The sequence below is a fragment of the Heptranchias perlo genome, chromosome 20, assembly GCF_035084215.1.
Source record: "Heptranchias perlo isolate sHepPer1 chromosome 20, sHepPer1.hap1, whole genome shotgun sequence".
Classification (NCBI taxonomy): Eukaryota; Metazoa; Chordata; class Chondrichthyes; order Hexanchiformes; family Hexanchidae; genus Heptranchias; species Heptranchias perlo.
The window spans coordinates 26,076,056-26,076,727 of record NC_090344.1 but is presented as its reverse complement, the minus strand read 5'-3'; the positions used below and the strand labels follow the sequence as shown (position 1 = coordinate 26,076,727).

At 44.2% G+C, this 672-nt stretch overlaps 1 non-coding gene across 1 annotated transcript; it reads left to right on the top strand.

The window, feature by feature from the left end:
• The first annotated feature begins 219 nt into the window (after positions 1–219).
• Positions 220–308, top strand: trnap-agg (transfer RNA proline (anticodon AGG)). The gene is given in 2 exon segments: positions 220–255; positions 273–308. It is a non-coding gene; the product is annotated as a tRNA-Pro (tRNA).
• Positions 309–672: the final 364 nt, after the last annotated feature.

The following is a 672-nucleotide window of genomic DNA, read 5'->3' as shown; positions in this document are numbered from 1 at the left end:
TCTGAAACGTCTCACTTGACAACTCAAGTCGTACACTCGAAACCAATTTGGTAAAGGGAGACTAATATTGGTGATTGGAAATATTTGGTGTGCAACTTGATATTGCTGGACACCGGAGCAGAAAACGAGATTGGATGCACAGACCTGGTCTGAAAGGATGGCCGATCGGCTGTGGGAGGCAACGAACTTTTACACTGGCTGCAAAGCTGAAGTAACAGCGGCTCGTTGGTCTAGGGGTATGATTCTCGCTTAGGGCGTTTCATTGAGTGATATGCGAGAGGTCCCGGGTTCAAATCCCGAACGAGCCCTCCTTTTAGTGAAAAGTCACCAATTGGCTTCTGACATGTTTTCAGTGTTGCTGTTGGTGGAACTGAATTCGATCCAGAGGATGTTTGAGCTCCAGTGGACTCAATGCCGGAGTATCGTCGGCGCAACACACGTGAAAGAAATAAAATGTCTCAAGATGATGAGGAGTTTGAAGCTAAATTTGGATTTTTTCCAATTCAGGCGGATATTAGATGACGGGATAGAAAGCCACATATCCAAGTTTGCCGATGACACCAAGATGGGCAGCATTGTAAGCAGTGCAGATGAAAGCATCAAATTACAGAGAGGTATTAATACAATAAATGAATGGGTAAAATTGTGGCAAATCGATATGAATTTCGTCAA